This window comes from Anolis carolinensis, unplaced genomic scaffold, assembly GCF_035594765.1.
Source record: "Anolis carolinensis isolate JA03-04 unplaced genomic scaffold, rAnoCar3.1.pri scaffold_11, whole genome shotgun sequence".
Taxonomy (NCBI): domain Eukaryota; kingdom Metazoa; phylum Chordata; class Lepidosauria; order Squamata; family Dactyloidae; genus Anolis; species Anolis carolinensis.
In genome coordinates this window covers 6,810,937-6,825,268 of record NW_026943822.1, presented here as the reverse complement: position 1 = coordinate 6,825,268, position 14,332 = coordinate 6,810,937, and the positions used below count along the sequence as shown (strand labels likewise).

The 14,332-nt window shown below is 45.6% G+C and overlaps 1 long non-coding RNA gene across 2 annotated transcripts; it reads right to left on the bottom strand.

Moving 5' to 3' along the window:
- Window positions 1-653: 653 nt before the first annotated feature.
- On the bottom strand, window positions 654-9,961 carry LOC134293957 (uncharacterized). 2 transcript variants are annotated; one of them, XR_010000921.1, is made up of 6 exons: window positions 9,761-9,960; window positions 7,638-7,845; window positions 3,791-6,333; window positions 2,296-3,253; window positions 1,700-2,158; window positions 654-1,580 (listed from the first exon to the last, which is right to left on the bottom strand). It is a non-coding gene; the product is annotated as an uncharacterized LOC134293957 (long non-coding RNA). The 2 variants fall into 2 exon arrangements; XR_010000920.1 differs by having other exon boundaries at window positions 1,700-3,253; window positions 9,761-9,961.
- Window positions 9,962-14,332: the final 4,371 nt, after the last annotated feature.

Sequence of the window (14,332 nt, the reverse complement as noted above, 5' to 3'; positions counted from 1 at the left end):
AGGAATGTTGTAGCTTCAGAAGGGGTGGAGGCTCAAAGTGGCAGCCCAGGATGGTGGAGCCTCAGAGTTGGTGGAGGCTCAGAAATGGTAGAGGCCCAGGATGGTGGAGTTTCAGAGTTGGTGGAGGTTCAGAAATGGTGGAAGCCCAGTGATATTATTTGGTTTATCGTGTCAGAAGTTAATTGAGAGTACAGTTATAATGTATTTTAAAAACACAAAGTTAAAACTTGGCATTATACTAGATTTCCTTTGACCAGAAGCTGGAAACTTGAAGTGCCTCTGGTGTCGCTGTGAGAAGGTCCCCCAATGTGCATGCGGAAGAGCTCAGGCTGCATTGTAGTAAGGGGTCTGTCGTTTGCTCTTCTCCACACTCGCATGTTGCGGACAGTACTTTGTATCCCATTTCTTAACATCGGCTCTGCATCTCGTGATGCCAGAGCGCAGTCTGTTCAGTGCCTTCCAAGTCGCCCTGTCTTCTGTGTGCCCAGGAGGGAATCTCTCATCCAGTATCAGTCATGGACTGAGATGATGGGTTTTCTCCTGCCACTTTTGGAATCTTGCTTGCTGAGGTGTTCCTGCAAGTATCTCTGTAGATTTTAGAAAGCTGTTTCTTGATTTAAGGCATTGGCATACTGGCTGATATCCAAACAGAGGATGTGCTGGAGATGTCACTGTCCTTTCATTATTGGCTACTACTTCCCAATGGATGTCAGGTGGTGCAATACCGGCTATAAAGTATAACTTCTCCAGTGGTGTAGGGTATAGATATCCTGTGATAATGCATCAGGTCGCATTAAAGGCCACGTCCGCTGATTTAGTATGGTGAGGAGAGTAGCAAAACTCAAGGGCAGATGTCTTCACTGTGTCTGGTTGTGATCCCCAGGTTGTGTCACTCAGCTTTCATATGATATTATTTCCAGCGCTTACTTGTTACTTGATATTCAAGCAATGCTTCTTGTAAGTCAGAGCACGGTCCAGAGTGACTCCCAGGTATTTTGGTGTGCTGCAATGCTCGAGTGGGAGTTGGTGGAGACTAAGACATGGAGGAAGTCCAGTGATGGTGGACACCCATCAATGGTGGAGGCCTGTGGTTGTAGCAATTTGGACAATAGAGGAGGCCTCTGGATAGAAAAGACTCTGAGATGGAGAAGGTCTCTAGATGTTATAAACTGAGAGATGTTAAAGGCACTGAGATGGAGGAGGCTGCTAGCTGTTATCAGCTGAGCGATGGAGAAGGCTCTGAGATGGTGGAGGCTGCTAATGTTAGCTGAGTGATGGAGAAGCCTCTGAGATGAAGAGGCTGCTAGAAATTATCAGTCAGGCTGTTATCAGTCAGGCTGGCCAGGTGGCTCCATCGCCTCTTCTTCAGTCTGAGCTCTTTGGTGGAGGCCTCCTTCTTCCTCTGGCTGGCAGCCTCGACACCCTGCAGCTAACACATGATAGCATGCTTTTCCTGAAGCTCCTCCACATCATCTTCCTCAGCTTTGAGTTTGGGCTGGCCACCACCTTCTCAGTCTCCTCCACCGCAGGAAAAATGCGGTTTGATCTCCGGAAGAGATTCGGCCAGCTGGGCATGATGGCTGTAAAAGACAAGAGAAGGGTTAGCAAAGGTGCCAACAAAGCTTCCCTTTCTGCTATAAAACTTTTATTGTGTTCTATGAAGTAAAACAAAGAAACAGGCAGTTTTTAAAATACACACCTTATTTCCCCAATCCCACCACCTTGCTCTTCCCACTCATGACTTCCGACACCACAACCTATGGGACCTTTGTTGTTGTTTATTCGTTCAGTTGCTTCCGACTCTTCATGGATGGTAGTACCTCTGAGTTGGTGGAGGCCCAGAAATGCTGGACGTCCAGGATAGTGGAGTCTCTGAGTTGGAGAAGGTTCAGACATGGTGGCAGCTGAGTGATGGAGAAGCTTCTGCGACGGAAGAGGTTGCTAGTTGTTATCAGCTGAGTGATGGAGAAGGCTCTGATATGGAGGAGGTCGCAACATGTCATCCCCTTCCTTCCTTCCTGGCAGTGTCTGGATGATGGAGCCACATGGGTCTTCCTCAGCTTTGAGGTTGGGCTGGCCATCACCTTCTCAGTCTCCTCCACCGCAGGAAAAATACGGTTTGATCTCCGGAAGAGATTCAGCCAGCTGGATATGATGGCTGTAAAGAAGGACAAGAGTAGGGTTAGCAAAGGTGCCAACAAAGCTTCCCTTTCTCCTATAAAACTTTTATTACATTCTACGAAGTAAAACAAAGAAACAGGCAGTTTTCAAAATCAAATCCATCCAAATACACACCTTATTTCCGCAATACCACCACCTCACTCTTCCCACTCATGACTTCCGACACCACAACCTATGGGACCTTTGTTTATTCGTTCAATTGCTTCCGACTCTTCATGGATGGTAGAGCGTCTGAGTTGGTGGAGGCCCAGAAATGCTGGAAGTCCAGGATAGTGGAGTCTCTGAGTTGGAGGAGGCTCAGACATGGTGGCAGCTGAGTGCTGGAGATGCCTCTGCGATGGAAGAGGTTGCTAGATGTTATCAGCTGAGTGATGGAGAAAGCTCTGAGATGGAGGTCGCTACATGTTATCCCCTTCCTTCCTTCCTTCCTTCCTTCCTTCCTGGCAGTGTCTGGATGATGGAGCCGCATGGGTCTCCCCAGGGCAAAGCAGGCAGGAGGAGGCCGGAGCTGGAGGGCTGATGGAGGAGGAGCTGGGGAGACACGGAGCAATCCTGGGGCCAAAAAGAGACAGGGCCAGAGGTCCCACTGCTGATGTCAAGGCTGAGGAAAAGGGACGGAGGCCACGGGGCCGCCCGGTGGGAAGAGCGGGCGGGGCCACTCCCCGCCAAAGAGGGCTCAGATGTTCCTGGAAGGGCTTATCCAGGCGCAGCAGACTCCCATTGGAGTGATCCACAAGGGCCACGAAGAAGACCAAAGGTCCGTCGTGGCCCTGATGCCTACACGTCCTCGTCTGCCTCCTCCAAGATGGTGTGGAGGGAAGGAGGCAGGCTGGCCAGGCTGCTCCCTTGCCTCTCCTTCAGCCAGGGCTCTTTGGTGGAGGCCTCCTTCTTCCTCCGGCTGACAGCCTCGACATCCTGCAGCTAACACATGATAGCATGCTCTTCCTGAGGCTCCTCCACATCATCTTCCTCAGCTCTGAGGTTGGGCTGGCCACCACCTTCTCAGTCTCCTCCACCACAGGAAAAATGCGGTTTGATCTCCGGAAGAGATTTGGCCAGCTGGGCATGATGGCTGTAAAGAAGGACAAGAGCAGGGTTAGCAAAGGTACCAACAAAGATTCCCTTTCTGCTATAAAACTTTTATTACATTCTACGAAGTAAACCAAAGAAACAGGCAATTTTAAAAATCTCATCCATCCAAATACACATAATATCTAGCATCTTGGAGGAGGGAAGGAGGCAGGCTGGCCAGGCCGCTCCATCGCTTCTCCTTCTGCCCGGGCTCCACCGGCTGTTCCTGGGCTTCAGCCTCCTCCAAGATGGTATCGGGAGAAGGAAGTAAGCTGGCCAGGCCGCTCCCCCGCTTCTCCTTTTGCCCTGGCTCCACTGGCTCTTCCTGGCCTTCAACCTCCTCCACCTCCTCTACGATGGTGACAAGGGAAGGAGGCTTTCTGGCCAGGTGGCTCCATCGCCTTTTCCCCAGCCTGGTGGAGGCCTCCTTCCTCCTCTTGCTGGCAGCCTCGGCAGACCTGTAGCTAACGCACGAGAGCATGCTGTTCTTGAGCCTCTTCCATATCTTCCTCAACTTTGAGGGCGGGCTGACCACTACCTTCAGTCTCTGCAGGAGAGATGCAGTTTGACCTCCACACGAGATCCAGCCACCTGGGCATGATGGCTGTAAAGAAGGACAAGAGCAGGGTTAGCAAAGGTGCCAATGAAGCTTCCCTTTCTGCTATAAAACCTTTATTACGTTCTTTGAAGTAAAACAAAGAAACAGGCAGTTTTCAAAAACTCATCCATCCAATCCCCAATCCCACCACCTTGCTCTTCCCACTCATGACTTCCGATACCACAACCTATGGGACCTTTGTTGTTGTTTATTCGTTTAGTTGCTTCCAACTCTTCATGGATGGTAGAGCCTCTGAGTTGGTGGAGGCCCAGAAATGCTGGAAGTCCGGGATAGTGGAGTCTCTGAGTTGGAGGAGGCTCAGACATGGTGGCAGCTGAATGATGGAGAAGCCTCTGCGTTGGAAGAGGTTGCTAGATGTTATCAGCTGAGTGATGGAAAAGGCTCTGATATGGAGGAGGCTGCTAGAAGTTATCAGCTGAGTGATGGAGAAAGCTCTGAGATGGAGGAGGTTGCTACATGTCATCCCCTTCCTTCCTTCCTTCCGGATGATGAAGCCGCATGGGTCTTCCTCAGCTTTGAGGTTGGGCTCGCCACCACCTTCTCAGTCTCCTCCACTGAAGGAAAGATGTGGTTTGATCTCCGGAAGAGATTCAGCCAGCTGGGCATGGTGGCTGTAAAGAAGGACAAGAGCAGGGTTAGCAAAGGTGCCAACAAAGCTTCCCTTTTTGCTATAAAACTTTTATTACATTCTACGAAGTAAAACAAAGAAACAGGCAGTTTTCAATATCTCATCCATCCAAATACACATAATATCTAGCATCTTGTAGAAGGGAAGCAGGCAGGCTGGCCAGGCCGCTCCATCGCTTCTCCTGCCCAGGCTCCACTGGCTGTTCCTGGGCTTCAGCCTCCTCTGCCTCCTCCAAGATGGTATCGGGGGAAGGAAGTAAGCTGGCCAGGCCGCTCCCCCGCTTCTCCTTTTGCCCTGGCTCCACTGGCTCTTCCTGGCCTTCAACCTCCTCCGCCTCCTCTACGATGGTGACAAGGGAAGGAGGCATTCTGGCCAGGTGGCTCCATCGCCTCTTCCCCAGCCTGGTGGAGGCCTCCTTCCTCCTCTTGCTGGCAGCCTCGGCAGACCTGTAGCTAATGCACAAGAGCATGTTGTTCTTGAGCCTCCTCCATATCTTCCTCAACTTTGAGGGTAAGCTGACCACTACCTTCACAGTCTCCGCAGGAGAGATGCGGTTTGACCTCTGCACGAGATCCAGCCACCTGGGCATGATGGCTATAAAGAAGGACAAGAGCAGGGTTAGCAAAGGTGCCAATGAAGCTTCCCTTTCTGCTATAAAACCTTTATTACGTTCTTTGAAGTAAAACAAAGAAACAGGCAGTTTTCAAAAACTCATCCATCCAATCCCCAATCCCACCACCTTGCTCTTCCCACTCATGACTTCCGATACCACAACCTATGGGACCTTTGTTGTTGTTTATTCGTTTAGTTGCTTCCAACTCTTCATGGATGGTAGAGCCTCTGAGTTGGTGGAGGCCCAGAAATGCTGGAAGTCCGGGATAGTGGAGTCTCTGAGTTGGAGGAGGCTCAGACATGGTGGCAGCTGAATGATGGAGAAGCCTCTGCGTTGGAAGAGGTTGCTAGATGTTATCAGCTGAGTGATGGAAAAGGCTCTGATATGGAGGAGGCTGCTAGAAGTTATCAGCTGAGTGATGGAGAAAGCTCTGAGATGGAGGAGGTTGCTACATGTCATCCCCTTCCTTCCTTCCTTCCGGATGATGAAGCCGCATGGGTCTTCCTCAGCTTTGAGGTTGGGCTCGCCACCACCTTCTCAGTCTCCTCCACTGAAGGAAAGATGTGGTTTGATCTCCGGAAGAGATTCAGCCAGCTGGGCATGGTGGCTGTAAAGAAGGACAAGAGCAGGGTTAGCAAAGGTGCCAACAAAGTTTCCCTTTTTGCTATAAAACTTTTATTACATTCTACGAAGTAAAACAAAGAAACAGGCAGTTTTCAATATCTCATCCATCCAAATACACATAATATCTAGCATCTTGTAGAAGGGAAGCAGGCAGGCTGGCCAGGCCGCTCCATCGCTTCTCCTTCTGCCCGGGCTCCACTGGCTGTTCCTGGGCTTCAGCCTCCTCTGCCTCCTCCAAGATGGTATCGGGGGAAGGAAGTAAACTGGCCAGGCCGCTCCCCCGCTTCTCCTTTTGCCCTGGCTCCACTGGCTCTTCCTGGCCTTCAACCTCCTCCGCCTCCTCTACGATGGTGACAAGGGAAGGAGGCTTTCTGGCCAGGTGGCTCCATCGCCTCTTCCCCAGCCTGGTGGAGGCCTCCTTCCTCCTCTTGCTGGCAGCCTCGGCAGACCTGTAGCTAATGCACAAGAGCATGTTGTTCTTGAGCCTCCTCCATATCTTCCTCAACTTTGAGGGTAAGCTGACCACTACCTTCACAGTCTCCGCAGGAGAGATGCGGTTTGACCTCTGCATGAGATCCAGCCACCTGGGCATGATGGCTGTAAAGAAGGACAAGAGCAGGGTTAGCAAAGGTGCCAATGAAGCTTCCCTTTCTGCTATAAAACCTTTATTACGTTCTTTGAAGTAAAACAAAGAAACAGGCAGTTTTCAAAAACTCATCCATCCAATCCCCAATCCCACCACCTCGCTCTTCCCACTCATGACTTCCGACACCACACCCTCTGGGACCTTTGTTGTTGTTTATTCTTTCAGTCACTTCTGACTCTTCACGACCTCCTGGACCAGCCCAGGCCAGAGCTCCCTGTCGGCAGTCGGGGCCACACTGACTACAAAAATGCATCGAACAATCCAGAACGTTGGATAAGTGAGACTCTACTGTATTAGTATTATTATTAAATATCTTATTATTTAGCCATGGTAGTACAGCGGGCTAAACCGCTAGCTGCAGGAAAAGCTGCTGACTGAAGGGTTAGCACTTCAAGGTCGCGAGTAGGGGTGAGCCCAACTGTCAGCCAGAGCTTCTGCCAATCTAACAGTTTGATAGCATGCAATGCGAGTAGATCAATAGGTACCGACTCGGCGGGAAGGTAAAAGGGCGCCCCATGCAGACATGCAAAAAGATCAGAGAGGTCTACAAACAGCAGGCTCCTCGGCATGGAAGAAGGAACGAGAGCACCTCCCCATGGCCGCATCGCCTCCAGACGCTGGAGAGGAAAAGGGGAAGGAAGGCCCTTACCTTGTTTGTGTATTGTATGTCGTTGTTTGTTGTGTTAAAGGCAATGAATGTCTGCCTTCTATGTGTACTGTAATCTGCTCTGAGTCCGCCCAGGGAGATAAAGTGGAATATAAATAAAGTGTATTCTTACTCTTAATAACAATAATAATATTCAGTGGTCTCTTTGGTTTATGACTATAGTATTAACATTAATTATTTATCGGAAGAGCCCATGATCTTTTTCAATGCATAAATAGGAGTATAGTGTTTAGATCCAGGGATGTCATGCTCCCCATCTATTCTGTCTTGGTCAGACCACACCTGGAATCACACTGTGTCCAGTTCTGGGCACTGCCATTGAAGGGAGATGTTGACTCTAAGCTGGAATGTGTCCAGAGGAGGGCGACTAAAATGATCAAGTGTCTGGAGAACAAGCCCTATGAGGAGCGGCTTAAAGAGCTGGGCCTGTTTAGCCTTCAGAAGAGAAGACTGAGAGGAGACATGACAGCCATGTATAAATATATGAGGGGAAGTCATAGGGAGGAGGGAGCAAGCTTGTTTTCTGCTGCCCTGGAGACTAGGACGCAATGGAACAATGGTTTCAAACTGCAGGAAAGGAGATTCTACCTGAACATGAGGAAGGCAGTGGAACTCTCTGCCCTGGAGTGTGGTTGAGGCTCCTCCTTTAGAGGCTTTTAAGCAGAGGCTGGATGGCCATCTATCAGTGGTGCTTTGCATGTTGTCATGCCACGAGGAGGCAAACATCACCTGCTGTCCTGTCCTTTTAAGATTCTAGCCTGGAAATGGCAGTTAAATTTTTTCAGTTGTTGGAGCACTGAAAGGAAGTGTAGGAAACAAAAAGGAGAACAGAAATTCATGTCGGAACTGTGTTCAAGTTAGAAAAAGAAACCATATAATGCAGTAATACAGAAAGTCATAACAACATTGTATTAAAGTCATCTCAAAGATGCAAAGAACCCAGTCATGTCAAGACTTTATCCTGTGTGGTAATATCCATCCAGAACTGCATAGACTTAAAAGATTTATTTCCTCTCAAGGGACTTTACAGTGGCAACAAGAGGAAAAGAGGTCCAATTTGTCTATTAATAAAATATTTTGATTTACCAAATACAGTCTCCAATCTGTCTCTTGTGCTATGGTGCCTTACAGTTTATTTAGTTAAGCACAGAGGCAGAACAGTGAATTTCTTTCCTTTGAGCTTCCTGAGTAGCAGTGGATTTCTTTCTTTTGACCTTCCTGAGGAGAAATAAAAACTACAGTAGAGTCTCACTTATCCAACATAAACGGGCCAGCAGAACGTTGGATAAGTGAATATGTTGGATGATAAGGATTAAGGAAAAGCCTATTAAACATCATATTAAGTTATGATTTTACAAATTAAGCACCAAAGCATCATGTTATACAACAAATTTGACAGAAAAAATAGTTCAATATGCAGTAATGCTATGTAGTAATTACTGTATTTACGAATTAAGCACCAAAATATCACGATGTTTTGAAAATATTGACTGCAAAAATGCGTTGGATAATCCAGAACGTTGGATAAGTGAGACTCTACTGTACCTCAGAAAGAGAAGCAGCGCAGCCGCCATTTTGACTGCAGAGAGAGCGCAGTCAAAATGGCGGGAACAATTCCTGAGGGAAGCCTTTTCTGAGAAAAAATATGCCTTTGTGGGCCACAATAGCTGTTTTTAAGTCTAAGTAAAAGGTTTTAAGTCTCAGTAAAAGGATTGAGAACTTTTAAAAGTTAGTGATCACTTTATTTTTAAGAGGCTATTAGTAACGGACAGCAACAGGAGAATAAAGGACCTATAATCCAAAGTAACGGAGAATAGGATATTCAGCCCTTTCTGTCCAAAAGTATTTCAGTCTAATATAAGTAAAGTGACACAAATTTCAGGAGACTTAAAGATTCTACTTCTTCCTCACACAAAAAAGCAGTAGAATGACCAAGCGTACCTCAAAAATGATGGCCTTTTGGCAAAATAAACTAGATTCTTTAAAACCCAAATATCAGAAGTCATGGCAGAGGATTGTATTAAAGTCACCTCAAAGATGCGGTGAGGGAGACGTGGGTTTAAAAAGAATTTTCAAAGATACTTGTAATGGCTATAAGTCCCATGTTTTGATTGACCTAAGTTGCAAAAGGCCTATGTTTGAGGGAGACCTGCACTTGAGAGAAAATGCTGATGTTTGGGGAAAGAGTTGTTCCAGAGAAAAGAAGTTACTTTCACACCCAGGCACCCTTTAAAGCTTTAGGATGTGCTTCTTCCTTTGCCCAGGTGAACTGCAGGGGCCTTACTTAGAAGCTCTGGAAATTCCAGTAACCAAAGGCACTTCAAGTAGAACAATCAAACAAAATTTTATTTTCACAAAGTCCTTGGCAGACTTGGCACATGTAATTAAAGTTGCAAATAAAAACAGTCCACTTATAAGACCTTGCAGATGTTCCTTGCTTGCTTTTCCGCTTTAGGTTGCTAGGTTAACTTCCACCAAAGGCAAAGAGGTCCTGAGATCCTCTTCACCCTAGCTCTGAGCTGCTATCAAAAGATCTATAACTATCTAAGCCCAAAGCTAGTTTTTGAGGCAAAGTTGGTAGGGCTTCCTCCAGTGGCAAAGAAATCCGAAGATGTTCTCTGCCCCAGTGCCAAAGCTATTAGAAAGAACAGGTCTTTCCCCTATCTATGCTTGGCACTGGTTTTAAAGGCAGGTCATTTGTTTGTACTTACGATGGCCTTTTCAGAGTTGGCCTGGCTTGGCCACACAAGCACATCTATGTTGTTTCTCCTTCAGTCTAGAAGGCAGAATAGGCTTCTCAAAATGGAGCCTTCTATCCCCAGGAAAAGGGGCAGTCTCCAGAACAAAATGATACATTTGCAGGCTGCAAGCAGCAAAGACTTGTAAACAGGCTAAACCAGGGGTCCTCAAACTTTTAAAGCAGGGGGCCGGTCCACAATCCTTCAGACTGTTGAGGGGCCGAATTATCATTTGAAAAAAAAAATGAACAAATTCCTATGCACACTGCACATATCTTATTTGTATTGCAAAACAACAACAATAACAATGAAAGAACAATACAATATTTAAAAATCAAAACAATTTTAACCTACATAAACCTATCAGGATTTCAATAGGAAGTGTGGGCCTGCTTCTGGCCAATGAGATAGTCAGGTTAATTAGGATTGTTGTTGTTGTTGTGTGCCTTTAAGTCATTTCAGACTCTGGGCGAGCCTAAGTCTAAAATTATTTATTTATTCATTTACTACATTTATTTACTACATTTATATCCCGCCCTTCTCACCCCAAAGGGGACTTAGAGCAGCTGTATCTACATACCATATATTATATTATTAGCATAGCACTTTATCTATGTTTTGAGTTTACAACCTATGATGTGCACTTTGCTAATCTACTATTACAACCTCACTGTTTTTAAATTCTATGTTTTTAATAAGTGTGTTTTTATTCTTTTTGATTAATGTGCAAATATTACAATTGGTGCATGTTATTGTTTATTGATGTATTGTATATTGTTATTGTTTTGTATTTGATATTTCTGTGAGCCGCCCCGAGTACCCTCCGGGGGAGATGGTGGCGGGATACAAATAAACTTCTTCTTCTTCTTCTTCTTCTTCTTCTTCTTCTTATTATTATTATTATTATTATTATAGCACAATATTAGCATTATATATTACTATATTGAACTATACCACTATACTGTAATATTATATGTGAAAAACTCGGGGCTATGTCTGTTTTTATTGTTGCTTTTATTGTTGTTTTTATTGTTTTTATTGTTATTTTAAAGCTAAGTGTATTGTTTTAATCTATTTCTGTAAACCGCTCCGAGCCAAACTGGGAGTAGCTGTATACAAGTTTATATATATATATATATATATATATATATATATATATATATATATATATATATATATCATATAATTAATATTATTATATGGTATTATTAGTATTATATTGTATAAAATGATAATATTCTTATCAATATCATATGTATATACAATATATTATATTATTAAAACTGATATAAAAATATTATATTATAAATGAGGGCGGGGGCCAGGTAAATGACCTTAGAGGGCCGCATCCGGCCCCCGGGCCTTAGTTTGGGGACCCCTGGGCTAAACTATCAGACTGCTGCAGAATCTGCAGCAACCCTGGAGCAAATGCAAACAGATGCTATTCCTACAACTATAAAACATGCAAACCAAACCTCTGGGGGACGGAACAACAACCCTAATTAACTTGACTATCTCATTGGCCAGAAGCAGGAGCACACTTCCCATTGAAATCCTGATCAATGTATGTTGGTTAAAATTGTTTTTATTTTTAAATATTGTATTGTTCTTGTTCTTGTTGTTGTTATCGTTGTTTTTGCACTACAAATAATACATGTGCAGTGTGCATCAGAATTTGTTTGTATTTCTTTTTCAAATGATAATCCGGCCCCTCAACAGTCTGAAGGATTGTGGACCGGCCCTCAGCTTAAAAAGTTTGAGGACCCCTGCTTTACACTGTGTGGCAATATCCAGAGAGAAGAGAGACGGGGCCAGAGGTCCCACTGCTGACCTCAAGGTGGAGGAAAAGGGACGGAGGCCACGGGGGTGTCCCGCTGAGAAGAGTGGCCGGGTCCACTCTCCGCCAAAAAGGGCTCAGATGTTCCCGGAGGGCCTCATCCAGGCGCAGCAGACTCCCGTTGGAGTGAAAGAAGAGCAAAGGTCCATCGCGGCCCTGATGCCTACACGTCTCCTCCTCATCCTCCTCCACCTCCTCCAAGATGGTGTCAAGGGAAGGAGGCTTACTGGCCAGGTGGCTCCATCGCCTCTTCTTCAGCCTGGGCTCTTTGGTGGAGGCCTCCTTCTTCCTCCGGCTGGCAGCCTCGATAGCCCTGAGGCTAACACATGATAGCATGCTCTTCCTGAGGGACCTCCACATCTTCCTGAGCTTTGAGGTTGGGCTGGCCACAACCTTCTCAGTCTCCTCCACTGCAGGATGGATGCGGTTTGATTTCCGGAAGAGATTCAGCCACCTGGGCATGATGGCTGTAAAGAAGGAAAAAGAGCAGGGCTTTAGCTGTGGTGGTCTTCTCTTCCTCCACCACCTCCTCCAAGATGGTGTTGAGGGAAGGAGGCTTGCTGGCCAGGTGGCTCCATCGCCTCTTCTTCAGCCTGGGCTCTTTGGTGGAGGCCTCCTTCTTCCTCCGGCTGGCAACCTTGACAGCCCTGAGGCTAACACATGATATCATGCTCTTCCGGAGGCTCCTCCACATCTTCCTCAGCTCTGAGGGCGGGCTGACCACCACTTTCACATTCTCCGCAGGAGAGATGCAGTTTGACCTCCGCACGAGATCCAGCTACCTGGACATGATGGCTGTAAAGAAGAAGGACAAGAGCAGGGTTAGCAAAGGTGCCAACGAAACTTCCCTTTCTGCTATAAAACTTTTATTACGTTCTATGAAGTAAAACAAAGAAACAGGTAGTTTTCAAAATCTCTTCCATCCAATCCCCAATCCCACCACCTCACTCTTCCCACTCATGACTTCCGACACCACACCCTCTGGGACCTTTGTTGTTGTTTATTCGTTGAGTTGATTCCGACTCTTCACGACCTCCTGGACCAGCCCAGGCCAGAGCTCCCTGTCAGCAGTCGGGGCCACCCGCAGCTCCTTCAAGGTGGAGTCAGACCTTTAAAGGATACCATCCATCCATCTTGCCCTTGGTCGGCCCCTCTTCCTTTTTCCTTCCATTTTTCCCAGCATCATTCTCTTCTCCAAACTTTCCTGTCTTCTCATGATGTGGCCAAAGGACTTCATTTTTGCCTCTAACATCCTTCCCTCCAGTGAGCAGTTGGGCATTATTTCCTGGAAAATGGACTGGTTGGATCTTCTTGCGGTCCAAGGCACTCTCAGGATTTTCCTCCGACACCACAGTTCCAAGGCGTTTCTCTTCCTTCACCCAGCCTTCCTTATGGTCCAGCACTCTTTTGCATCCATAGGTTACTACGGGGAATAGCACTGCTTTAACTATGCGGACCTTCATTGCCAGTGAGATGTCTCTACTCTTCACTGTTTTATCATTGAGGTTGGCCATTGCTCTTCTCCCAAGAAGGAAACATCTTCTGATTTCCTGGCTGCAGTCTGAGTCTGCCATAGTCTTTGCACCTAGAAATACAATATCATTGTCTCCATGTTTTCTCCCTCTATTTACTAGTTCTCAGTCAGTTTGGTTGCCATCTTCTTGGTTTTGTGGATGTTTATTTCCAACACAGCTTTTGCACTGTCTTCTTTCTTTCCCCTTGGTTGTGATGCTCCTCAGCCCCTCCTCGCTTATTATATTGTAATATATATTGTAATATTATTAGTAATATTACATTTAATATATAATTAATATTATTACATTGTATTATTAGTATTATATAGTATATTATATTATTATATTATATTATAATATATAGTATTGTAAATTATATTGTATATATGTATACATGCATATATGTATGTGTATATACATATATATACACACACACACACACACACACATGTATGTGTGTGTGTGTGTGTGTGTGTGTGTGTGTGTGTGTGTGTATATATATATATATATATATATATATATATATATATATATATATAGCATAGCATGTTACTGGTGAGAGGTTATATGGTTCCAAATCTCTGAAATTTAGACTAGGTAAACAGAACCCTGGAGTGGGGTACTGTACTCGTAATGCTTGTAGATTGAATTTCAGGATGTGATACTTCCTTCCTAGTTTCATCATAAGCAATCATTAATAAAAATGCCGTCTCTAAATCTATATATATAAAAGGGTAATGAAATTTTGGCCTAGGACAAAACAGCAAAACTACACATCCCAGAAACACTAAACTTGGCAGCACAACCCCTCACCCATGCCTAATTAGAGGGAGAGGTATAATTGTTTTTATCCAATTGCTGCCAGTTAAAAGGCTAACCTCCACTCACTTGGCCTCCTAGCAACTCACTCAGCCCAGGGGACAGGCAGAGTTAGGCCTCACTTAGGCCTCTTCCACACTGCCTATAAAATACAGATTATCAGATTTGAACTGGATTATATGGCAGTGTATACTCAAGGCCCTTCCACACAGCTATATAACCCATTTATAATCTTATATTATCTGCTTTGAACTGGATTATCTTGACTCCACACTGCCGTATAATCCACTTCAGTGTGCAGTCGGACACAACTGGACTTAATGTCAGGGGAAAACCTTTACCCTTTACCTTAACTACCACCAATTCCTCAATACT